The sequence below is a fragment of the Caretta caretta genome, chromosome 1, assembly GCF_965140235.1.
Source record: "Caretta caretta isolate rCarCar2 chromosome 1, rCarCar1.hap1, whole genome shotgun sequence".
NCBI classification, from domain to species: Eukaryota; Metazoa; Chordata; order Testudines; family Cheloniidae; genus Caretta; species Caretta caretta.
The window spans coordinates 3518069-3530505 of NC_134206.1; positions in this window are offsets into that span (position 1 = coordinate 3518069).

A 12437-nucleotide genomic window follows, 5' to 3' on the forward strand; every position below is an offset into this window, starting at 1 on the left:
GCGCCTGGCCCCTTGTTCCCTAAGCTGCAGGGGCCCCCGGGGTTCAGAGGCTGACGGCCAGCGGTGATGGGCTCAGGGCAGCGCCCGAGCGTCGTCTGCTGCTCTCGCGGCGGGGGCCTTTCAGACGGGGGAAGGGGAATGGAGGCTCTGGGAGTCGCCCCTCATTTACCCCTTCTCCCCCCCGCCCCCAAGCTCCATTGACAGGGACTGGGCCGCACTCTGTGGAGCTGAATGTCCTGCTTCTCCGTGCGTGGGAGATTTGCGCAGTCATCGTGGCAGATGCTGAACTGCGGAGTTGCCTCCTTCAGACCCCAGCTGCCCTGGCCTCACCTCACACAAGCTTCCTGCATTGGGCTGGGGCAGTATTTCTAACGCAGGCCAGTTCTGTGTTTGTACAGTGCCTAGCACAGTGGGGTTGGGATCCCTGGGAGGGGGCAGCATGGCTGAGATGTGTGGGCTCCCTGTGTCTGCCCAGAGGGTAGAAGGGGGAGGGGGCTTGTTTCGCTGAGCTGGGGGCATGGTGTGGGGCGCAGAGATTCCTGTGTGTCCCCAGGGTAGATGGCTGGGGTGTTTGGCTGAGCCAGGGCTCCCTGTGTCTGCCCTGCAAGTAGATGTGGGGGCTTGGGTCCAGCTGTGTCTGGGGGTGTATCTGGGGGGACAGGACATCCTATGTCTGCAAGATAGGTGCAGGGGGCACACCTTGGTTGGCCCCCATGGAGGTGGGGAAGAGGCCAGAGGAGGTGGCTAGGAGTAGTATGTCCCCCAGGGTAGGTGGGGGATGTCGTGTCTGCCCCTCAGGGTAGATTGGCTCTGAGACCAACACACTCCTGGGCTTCCTGCCTGCCCCCCAGTGACCTAGAGGCAGGGGCTCGAGCAACCTCGGCAGGCACCAGTGAGCTTGGGGGATGCTGGAGCCTGGTGCATGGGAGTCGCCGAGCTCGGCGCAAGGGTGGGCTAGGAGACCCTCTGTGCAGTGCCCAGCAGAGCGCGACAGCCACAGGCCGGAGCCGGGGGTGGCTTGGCAGGCAGGCCCAGCCCTGGCGCTACGGCAGGTTTCTGGAAGCACGGCACGCTGCCGGGCCTGCCAGCCCCCCGTGCAGGGACGGGCCCTGGGCCGCACCGAGCGCAGGGCTGGAGCATAACAACGAGCTACGGTGCCGCAGCAGGAAAGGGCTCGCCCCCTCGTGTGAGGTCCTGGCACAACGCTGGCACGAGAGGCGAATTCGGCCCGAAGGCCCTGCCCTGAGATGCTGCAAACCAAGTTCTACCTAGTTCTCAAAATGTTTCCCCCCACCCCGAGCCAGAGCGGGTTCGTAGATGAAGAGATGGCACATGCCAGCGATCCCCAAACTTTTCAGACATGCTCCTCCTTACCCCTGTCCGCGCCCCTCCAGGAGCCAGGCCAGGGGTGGGGCCGTGGCTTGGAGGGGGGTCACGGACAGGGGTAAGGGTGCTGAGGCTGGACATAGAGTCACAGCCACCCCCACCCCCCAGACATTCCTCTGTGCTCCCGTGGGAGGGATTGTGCCACACAATTTGGGGACCACTGGCATGTGGCAATGTAACAATTGGAGGCCATGGCTAGCAGCACCGTCGACTCCATGAAGGAGTGAATGAAAAACATCTGGACCAAGCAGGCACAGAAATGAATTTCCCCAGCTCTGAACCACAATACACACAGCATTTTGGGCAAGGTGGAGCTGGACAGAACTAGACCAATCACAGCCAGCATGTGCAGGAAAATATCCAGAGGCTTGGCTCTGTCTGTGTAGCAATTCGGATGGTGCAGTGCTCCCAGAGAGTCACAATGTACATTGAGGATAGAGGGATGGGGAGCCAGGAACGTGCAGCTTCCAGGCCTGGGCCACCCAGCAGGATGAATGAGGAGGGGCTGACGTGACTGCTGTTAAATTCTGACATGGTTCATGGTCAGCAGCAGACAGGACTTCAGGAACTACCATCAGCAGCCAGGTTAGGCCAGAAAAACAAAGCAGATGCATCGAAGCTGCCTAGAAACCAAACTTGGATTGCTACAGAGCCTGGGTGCAGAAGGGCCCAAGATGCTTATCCTTGCTCAGCACTGTCAAAACTATGTTATCAAAAATTACAAGTCAGCTGGCCCCTAAATCGCGAGATTTTAAAAAGGAATCCATTTGGAGCTCCGTCTCCTGGCTTTTGTACCTTTAAGGGTCATGTTGGAAGCTCATCTCTGTAATTATAAGGGCCCCTTTTTTAAAAAATGAAAGCTGAGACTCTGGTGTATTCAGCTGGCTTCAGGGGCTGGGGCTTTAAGATAAACACTTCAAATCATACGATGTCACTCACCACTGCGATGCGGCTAACTCTGGTGCAGGACAGCTAGATGATGGGGCCAGACATCAAGGAGATGTGATGAGAGACAAGTGGGGACTCTGAAGGCCAGGGAGGAGATGTTTACATGTGGCGGTGTGGAGAAAGGGGAGCCGGTAAAGATGCTCAGAGGTAAAGGATGGGGTCAGATTGACTGGACAGGAAGATAATTTGTGGCCACCTTTTGGATGGATTTTGCGTGGGTATTGAAGAGGCATTGTCTTTACCAATGCTGCGATATTAATGGCCACACGATGGTTCAGCACCCTCGTGAGAGGGCTCATTCCAAAACTAGCTCGACGGCATTACACTTTGTACAGGGGGGATTCAAAAAACAACCACGCTGGTCAACTCTGCTTTGAACTTGAGGTGAAACTAATGGAATTACATCTGTTTATATGAGTGGTAAGTGGCTCAACATTTACTCTGTGCTTTATCATTGGTTGTGCTGAATGAAGAGGCAAACAGTGCTATTAACACACCACGAATCCCCTGAAACTGCCCTGCTGTCTGCGGCTGAAATTGCATCCTTGCATAAATACACACCAGTCGCTCTAGGTTCTGTTGGTTTGAAGATTAACTCTACACGTAAAATCAGGAAATGACTAATATCCACTGAGGTATGTACTGTTAATTTATTTTTCAATTTACAAAAGCAATTTAGTAGGGGCAGCAGAGGGGCTGTAACCCTCCACACAAGCCGTCCCAAAGCGGACAGCGGACCATCTCCTCCCCTGCCTGGAATCCTCCAACTCACTGGGCCCCACTGTATATGCTGAGGTGACTTCGAGACGCTGCTTTATGGCTTACACATAAAAAGCACTGCTCAGCAAACCAGCTTCTGGTGGAAACACCAGAGGGAAGGTGTTCTCCTGGCTGCGCCAATAAACTCATTTCAATCCAAGCATGCTGTGACATCACCAAACCAGGTGCCAGCTCACGCCAAGGCCCCTAGGCCTCACTGAGCTTTGGCAAACACATAGCTGGAAACCCACCTGGCTCACCTGTGTGTTGGTATTGTTAAAATGGGCACTGGATTTATAAAAATGTGTTTAGTGTTCACAATTTATGAAATGTAATAGTTAAGTGTTTGTTTGCTATGAAACTAGAAACCCCCATAGTCAGGGGAGATTTACCACGTGAGGACAAAATACTGTGTTAATTGCTCCCCCCCCCCCCCACGTCCATGAAGAGGAGACGTGCATGTGGACTCATCCCATCAACTTGAATTCAGGGGAAAAGGACTAAAAATCCCTACCGAGAAGGGAACTGTCCCTCTTCGTGCTGCTCCGATTCTGAGGGGACAAAGATTTCTAAGCATAAGCGTGGACTCCCCAGCTGCTTAGCCTGGGTTAGCTTAATGGACACACAGAGCTTGCCTATTAGAGCAGCGTCTATCTCCTTTTGGAACCTAAGACTGTAACTCGCTGGTGTGTTATAAACATGCTCTAAATTTGTAAATAACCCATGTCTCTTTCTTGGTTAATAAATCTTTAATTTATTGTAGCGGTGTCTTTGGTGTGAGAGCTAAGGTGCATTTGGGGAAAGTGACTGGTCCTTTGGGACTGGGAGTAACCTGAATATTGTGATTTTTGGTGGAAGGGACCATTTATCACACAGGCAGGCTTACCTGGATGGCAAGACAGATCAGTGTACCCAGGTGATGGTCTGTGACTCCATGGTAAGGCTGTGGTCGTGCTTGAGGGGTTCACAGTGATAGCTGTTTGGCAAAATCCAAGTACAGAAGTCACAACCACTTTGGGACGTGTGCCCTGCTCCTTAGCCATCTGCCCTGAGGTTGGGATGGACGCTCCTTAGCCACTCCAGCCAGCCCGACACATGCTGTTTGTGCTTCAGAACAACTTATTGCCACAGTTCACAAGCACACAGCCTACCCCGGCCCCAGCAGTCACCCTGCATGACCGTCAGTGATCTGATCTCAAGTCTCCCGATGTTAGATGTTTTCCTCCATATCCCAGCTCCTGGGATTGATAATCTCAGCTATAAAGGGCACCGCGATATCAGAGTGATTACAGATGAAAGCTTGAAAACATGCCCCAGGTGGCCTGCAGAGCTCTTGCAGGAGCTGCCCTTCCTAGGCAGGGCTAGTTATTCCTGCAGACAGAGCCGGCGGGGGGGTCTGCACCAGAACCCCGCTGCACGAGCTCCGGGACACGTGCAATAGCTGCCTGTCGGCCTCTGCCTGCAGCCGGGTGGGAGAGTTTGCAGGGAGCACCAGGAAGACCCTGGGTCTGCACACACCTGGCTAGGACTGTTCAGCTGCAGGGAGGAGCCGCTCCATGCAGTTGCCCAAGCTGGGCTCTGGGATGGAGCCTTTGCAGGATCACCCAGCGCAGGGCTCACCGGACAGTGGCAAGGGGCTGCGAGGGAAAGTCTCTTTTTGAGACAGACCTGACCTGGGGGCTTGGACAGGGAAAGCCCTGCCAGCCTCGAGCTCTTCATGCTGCACTTCCCGATCTGGCAGCGGCCAGTCAGGCGGGCTTTATCAGCAGCTCTGCAAATGCCAAAGCGGGAGGATGGCTGCAGGAGTGTGACAGGGAGCTCTAGCCTCAGCTGCAAAGGGCTTTATTCCCTTACACACAGCTGCAGCAATTCTGCTGTTCTGAATGGAGCACCTAAGAGCAGTACAGAAGCTCACAAAAATAATCCATAAATGTTGCTTAGTGTTTAGAGCAGCTGCAGCCATTGCAATGCTTTTCAAAGCTTCTGATCTCTGTTCTCCACCGTCAGTCTAATTCTCTATCATTCTAAACAAAATCCAGTTCTACACATTTCTCTAGTGTTAGATTTGAGCAAAATCTACTCCTCAGGAAACTAAATTTGTCAGAATATTTCTCTTTGCAACCCTGTGATTGTAGGGTTTTGCTGGAACAAACCCAGACTTTGTAAAAATGCGTCACTGTTACTTCTGCAATAGCTGTTCAAATTTAATGGCATCTCTACAAATCCTGTTATTGACTGACTAAGAAGGGTTGCAATGTCTGCAGATTCAAAGACTGTTTGCTGTGGACATCTTGCACGAAACTTAAAGCAAACCAATGTCTGCACGCTGGGGCTGCCCTGATCATGGTGTAGCGCCCCACGCTGAACAAGAACGAGGGGTGGATAGAAAGCTTGGATGTGTTGGTACCCAGGTTTTTAGGAGGATAAGCACTCCATAAATGCTGCAGTGCTGTGTATATCCGTTCAGAGCCACTGCTCCTGTTTGGCCCTTCAGCGATCCAGCCAGGGCACCGCTCTCCGGCTGTTCGCTGCCCAGCAGCTCTGTCTCTTGGATGTAGACCTGTGTCTCTCCTCACTGGGGTTTCTCCAGGCTGAACTGCTTGCACTGGTTCCCTGCACAGATGGTCTGCCTAACGAGGCCCATGTGCTTTCTTCTCAGAGACTGATAACAGAGGGATTGCTACCACTATGGCACCACACAGCGTTCTATAAGCACACCTGCTTTATTCTTAAGGTGAAAACATTACTAAGAAAACATTTAATGAGAGAACCTAGATGTATGTTCATCCCAACTCTAACACTCTGGTAGGATAAATCTTTCAACCTAGGGCAGCCCTTGTGCTTACAAATTAATCACAGCTTCCACTCAGAACAAGCACACACATGACAGGGCCAGTCCACCTTTTTACACAGATCAGGGGGTCTTTGATTCACCCATGAAAGCTCATGCTCCAGTACGTCTGTTAGTTTATAAGGTGCCACAGGACTCTCTGCCGCTTAGTATACAATGGGTGTCTCTCCCCAGGGCACGTCTTCCAAAAACTGGCTTCAGAGCGGGAGAACTTGCATTCCCTTCAACCTCAAGGTATTTCCAAAGAAAATCCACTTCCCAGTTATAGTTCCAAAGATACTTTGGGGCTTCCTCATACCTTCCAAAGCTTGCGTTAATCTCATCGTCTTGCCAAAGAAGTGCCATACACTCACAACAGTACAGAAACGTTTGCGTTTCTAATACTGAATTAAACTTCTGGGGGTACATTGTAAGGCTTATCTGAATTCAATAGAGTTCAGTCAGGCTATTGACCCTCTGCCGTACTCGGGATCACTTCCTTACTACGAGAGCGCTCTGTCATAGACAGCTGTACCTGGAAAGAGCTGTTAGAGAAACCGGTCATGGACTGAAGTTGGTAAAGCTGTCACTACGAAGCCAAGTGCTTGGGAATAAAATATTCCTCTCTCTAAGGAGCTGCTTAGAGGTACGAAGTCTGTCCATGTTCCTCCTGAGATAGAACCCGCTGTGCTCTATTCCCAGCTGTCTAATCGGGTTCCGTTGATCGTTACCTCTGCAGATGCAGGGAGATGACTCACCAGCTGTGGGACAGGGAGCCTCTTATGCTGATAAAAATACACAGGATCTTTTCAGGGGACAAGGCAATATTCCACGTTTATTATGAGAACACAATTTGATTTATAACCAATAGCTAATACCTCCCACCTGCAAACACCCCCCCACACACACACCCCCAAATGTTCTGTAGCTGCTGTATAGTTACCAGTCCTGGACATAGCTTGAGTTTGCAGCTCGAGTTCGCAGCTCGTGGGGGCTAACTGGCCAGGAAAGCCGGGCACGAGGAAGAGTACTGATGCCTTTCGATATTGTCCGCAGAACGTTACCCAAAGTCTTCCATTTCACCCATCCTTCTTGTAGGCTTTAGTTTGAACAAGAGTCTATGGGTCTTGCTGTGTCAGGCTGCCTCTGGGTTCGGTGTGATTGATCACCTGTCCATTGCAGTCGTGACTTTCAGCCTCGGACCTGACTTTGATCTTGTTTCAATTGCACCTTTGTTCTTTTCTTTTAGGGTGGACTCTTCTCACTTTGTCAGGGCTGTTGTCGGTATCTTCAGCCCTTTGCACTTCACTTTATCAGGACAGGCTGGGGCTGGAAGTTGATTCCATCATCCATACAGACTTCCTTCACACATCTGAACTAAGTTAATAAGGGTACCGCAAGGTTTTGCAAAATGGAGTAAGCATTTCAAAATGGAGTTTTAGTTACAATATGGAGTCTTTTTAAAACAGGTGTAATGAACAATTTACAATGTTGGGAGGCAAACCGTAAACAGGAGTTACACTGTTAAAACGGTGACCCAGACAGCAAGGATCAGTGATCCAAGCAGCAATTAAACTGAAACTGCAAGAGCAGCCGGCCGAACAGCTACAGTTCTAACAAGCGGACAGTAATTGAACCAAACAGCTGCAGACTTTTTCAATACTCATGAGCTGTGGGGACTTAACGAGCGGCTTTATTGCCATTTAGCCGGTTATTGCAATAACCGATTTTATGAATGAATGCTGTTTCATTCATATAACTTCACTCATGAAGTTCTGTTTGTTCATTTATACAAAATAAAGTCCTATTAATAAAATCTTAATAATAGTAATTAAATAAAATTCATTCTTCAGCTCTACAATAACTCCTCTCTGAGAACGGTTTTCCAGCCAGTTTTGCACCCACCTTATAGTAGCTCCATCTAGGTTATATATCCCTAGTTTGTTTATGAGCAGGTCATGCAAGACAGTAAAACTTTTGATACTAAAGACAAGATATACCACATCTACCTCCCCCCCCCCCACCATACACACAGCTTGTTACCCTGTCAAAGAAACTCGGTGAGTTTGACTATTTGTTCTTGACTAATGCATGTTGACCGTTCCTTATCACTTATTCATCTTCTAGGTGTTTGCAAATTGATTGCTTGTTTATTTGCTCCATTATCTTTCCGGGTACTGAAGTTAAGCTGACTGGTCTGTAATTCCCTGGTTGTCCTTATTTTCCTTTGTATAGATTGTCACTAGGATTTATCCTTCTCCAGTGCTCTGGAATCTCTCCCGTCTTGCATGAATTTTTTTAAGAAAATCGCTAATGGCTCAGATATCCCCTATGAAGCCCATAAGGCTAACTTGCCTTTTTAATATTCACTGTCTTGCCTTCGTTATATTCTGTCTTTATTCTATTCAGCGGCAATGTAATGCAAGGAACCTACAGGCCTGTATCCTGTAAGGCATTGGCTTCAGCAGTTAGCATAAGACTTGAGGCCTCTGAACTTTGGCACAGATAAATGACCTAACAGTCCTCCAGAAATCTGGGGAACTGAAAATAGAATGTGCAAGGGGGAATTTTGATCATAGTGACACCTACCAACCACAGGAATATGAGTGAACATCTGCAGATGACTAACCATAAGAGTGCTGTGGCATCAAAATGACATACATGATAATAAGTTTGTATACTAACCTATAGAAGCACACCCCAACGTTAGTAAGGTGAAGAAATACAAATAAGGAATAGGGGAGAAACCCCTACCGATTATGCATCAGACATAGTGGCATCCCAGCCTATGGGCAGCCGGAGAGAGAGATGTAGCCCTTGGGAGGTGATGGCTAACATTTCAGGTTGTTCTGCAAGGGATGGTATGAGTAGATCCTGGCTAGATTGTCGGGCTAAATGGGTAGTGATCAATGGCTCCATGTCTAGTTGGCAGCCGGTATCAAGTGGAGTGCCCCAAGGGTCAGTCCTGGGGCCGCTCTTGTTCAATATCTTCATTAATGATCTGGAGGATGGTGTGGATTGCTCTCTCAGCAAGTTTGCAGAGGACACTAAACTGGGAAGAGTGGTAGATACGCTGGAGGGTAGGGATAGGATACAGAGGGACCTAGACAAATTGGAGGATTGGGCCAAAAGAAATCTGATGAGGTTCAACAAGGACAAGTGCAGAGTCCTGCACTTAGGACGGAAGAATCCCATGCACCGCTACAGACTAGGGACCAAATGGCTCGGCAGCAGATCTGCAGAAAAGGACCTAGGGGTTACAGTGGACGAGAAGCTGGATATGAGTCAACAATGTGCCCTTGTTGCCAAGAAGGCCAATGGCATTTTGGGATGTATAAGTAGGGGCATTGCCAGCAGATCGAGGGACGTGATCATTCCCCTCTATTCGACATTGGTGAGGCCTCATCTGGAGTACTGTGTCCAGTTTTGGGCTGCACACTACAAGAAGGATGTGGCAAAATTGGAAAGAGTCCAGCGGAGGGAAACAAAAATGATTAGGGTCTGGAACACATGACTTATGAGGAGAGGCTGAGGGAACTGGGATTGTTTAGTCTGCGGAAGAGAAGAATGAGGGGGGATTTGATAGTTGCTTTCAACTACCTGAAAGTTGGATCCAAAAAGGATGGATCTAGACTGTTCTCAGTGGTAGCAGATGACAGAACAAGGAGTAATGGTCTCAAGTTGCAGTGGGGGAGGTTTAGGTTGGATATTAAGAAAAAAAAATTTCACTAGAAGGATGGTGAAGCACTGGAATGTGTTACCTAGGGAGGTGGTGGAATCTCCTTCCTTCCTTAGAGGTTTTTAAGGTCAGGCTTGACAAAGCCCTGGCTGGGATGATTTAACTGGGAATTGGTCCTGCTTCGAGCAGGGGGTTGGACTAGATGACCTCCTGAGGTCCCTTCCAACCCTGATATTCTATGATTCTATGAGTATACGGATGTTCAGATGTACATTCTGAAGTATCTCTATCTACCTTACTAAATTGGAGGGTTTGTCACTGTGCTAAATGTATTAATAAACTATTTGTAAATATAGAAGTGTTCCTATCATGTGTATGTTGCAGCAGTGCACATCGGGGTTCCAAACTATATAATTTGAATATTACTGGGCCTGATCTTGGGACAAGAACCTGTCAACCCTCAAAGTGGTAACTGGGAATTCTTAAGTAATCAATATAATTAATACATAATCTATAGATCAGGCTACACCTATCTCCTCAGTCAACTCCCCGAGTATTCTAGAACAGGGGTTCTCACTACAAAGTTTTTGGTGGCCTCAGACTGTGTCCATCATCTCTTGCTGGTGACCACTCTGACAGTTTTACCTAAAATACTTAATTAACTGTAGGAAAAACAAATAAAAATGCACATATACACATCCAAATACCTGTAATTTATGTAGGTCTTTTTTTCTTTGCCGACTCAGAAATAATGTCCAGTAATCTCTATTCTTTAATGGATCCAAACACAATTGAAACACAAAGAAGGTACTTTGCATGTTGTCTGTTTTGTTTCTTTTGCTTTTTTGGTAAAAGGTGGATGTCTGTACAACAATTCTGAACTACATTTAAAAATTTTTTCACATAATAAAAGTCCAAATAATGGGAAAAAATTCTGCAAATATGTCCAAAATTTCTTTCACAGACAAAAAAATCAATCAATCCAATCCAGTAGTAATAATGATAATAGTAACAACATAAGCCTGTTACATTGTACTTTTCTAATACAGTGTGATAACAAAATTTAAATTTAACAAATCCATTATGTGGATCAGACTACTTACAGATGTTCAGGAATTCTTTGAATGGAAAGTTTGCAGGATCACGGGTCTCCTGTGAAACTAGAAGGGAAGCTTCCAGGTTAGCATCAGGGAAGCAGTTTTGGTACTTGTTCTTCAGAAAATGCAGGGCAGTGAATGCAGACATCTGTAGCTGGACAGCTTCCTCAGCCTTGGACGTCTCCATATGAATACTGTCAATGAATTCCTCATGGGCACGGATGCTTCTCAGCCGAGCCACCTTCTTCTGTAGCTCTCCCACCTGCTTCCTGAGAGATTCCACCTTTCACACTGGATGGTCTCCTCAGCCTGGCTTTCTGTGAGTGGGAAATGCAGGCCAGTCTCTGCAGATCCACACCAGGATCTGGGTGGAGGCCTCCATGTTTATGTTCTCTGTCTGGACACAGGCGCGGGTGGAGAAGACAGGAGCAGATTTGGTACTGGCGATGCGGCCCTTCCTCACCGTAGCGACTATATTACAACTCCCTCCTACCAACTCCGTCTCAAACTCCCCTCTTTGTGGCCCCCCGTTCACCAGCCCTTTTCCACCCTGCGGTACCCAAAGCTTTAATGACTGTGGGAAATAACAGACTCTCTTGGTTTCCAGGGAGCTCCAGGGGCTCTGGCTGCTGATGGGTGACATGGAAATGCTCCCAGAAGTTCTCCTGCTGTATAGTTACTTGCCCACACACACACTCCCCAGTCAGTTCTGGCTCTGGCCTTGTCATGAGCCATTGAACAGAGCCGGGGTCCATGTTGTCGCGCAGTGTGTGGTGCTGATTGGCTGTTGGCATGGTGCCTTATGCAAGCGTCTATGCTCGGGATCAGCTGATTTCTCTGGCAGAGATCAGAGATGGTCAGGCTGCCAAACGGAAGAGGTGTGTCAGGAATCCCACTGTATAACACTTATTACTGTAAGCAGGGTCTGAATGAATGCTGCCCTGGCAGATAGCTGGGAGGGAGAGGGACTTCAGGTGTGTTTACGTAAATACAAAAAGAAAAGGAGTACTTGTGGCACCTTAGAGACTAACCAATTTATTTGAGCATGAGCTTTCGTGAGCTACAGCTCACTTCATCAGATTCATCATACACCTGATGAAGTGAGCTGTAGCTCACGAAAGCTCATGCTCAAATAAATTGGTTAGTCTCTAAGGTGCCACAAGTACTCCTTTTCTTTTTGCGAATACAGACTAACACGGCTGTTCCTCTGAAACCTACGTAAATACAGTTTGCTCCTGCTTTGCTTAGATATCTCAGCAGATAGAGTGGTGTCAAAGAGATCAACTGTGGCTGGTGTTGGGTTACAAATCACCTTAGTACTGAATTCAGGGGTAGTGAAATATGGTTACCAATGTTGTAATTATTGTAGGAATACAGGGAAGCAGGACTGTGCTTAACCTGTCCCAAAGGACTGGGTCACACTCCGTTGCAAGAACCTAGTTAAGCCAAAAAGAAAAGGAGTACTTGTGGCACCTTAGAGACTAACCAATTTATTTGAGCATGAGCTTTTGTGAGCTACAGCTCACTTCATCGGATGCATACTGTGGAAAGTGTAGAAGATCTTTTTATATACACACAAAGCATGAAAAAATACCTCCTCCCACCCCACTCTCCTGCTGGTAATAGCTTATCTAAAGTAATCACTCTCCTTACAATGTGTATGATAATCAAGGTGGGCCATTTCCAGCAAAAATCCAGGGTTTAACAAGAACGTCTGTGTGTGTGTGTGTGTGTGGGT